Here is a 396-nt window from a genome sequence, read left to right on the forward strand (position 1 = left end):
ATAGGTAGATTCAAATTCGGTTATTTGTAATCTCTATATGTATACAGAAAGATTATGTCATTTGAGCCATATTTAATTGGCGAACATGAGAATTTTTTTGTTCATATTAAAGTATTAAACTACATTTTTGCTCTAGAAAAGATTTAATTTTTGATAAAATGATAAAATCACCTTAAAAAATGATACTTTGATTTTTAAAAGATTATTTTAGTTTGACATAATGTGCTTTTTTTTTTATTAGTGATAAATAGCTCATGTATTTGATCCATTTTTTGTTGAAATATTTGAAGAATTATTTATGAAGTTTATGCAAAAAGGAAAAAAATTTGATACTGAATCTCTTTCAATATATTTGAAATTTTTTCTATTTATTTAAAAATAATTGAAAAAAATCAC

This window comes from Arachis duranensis, chromosome 9, assembly GCF_000817695.3.
Source record: "Arachis duranensis cultivar V14167 chromosome 9, aradu.V14167.gnm2.J7QH, whole genome shotgun sequence".
Classification (NCBI taxonomy): Eukaryota; Viridiplantae; Streptophyta; class Magnoliopsida; order Fabales; family Fabaceae; genus Arachis; species Arachis duranensis.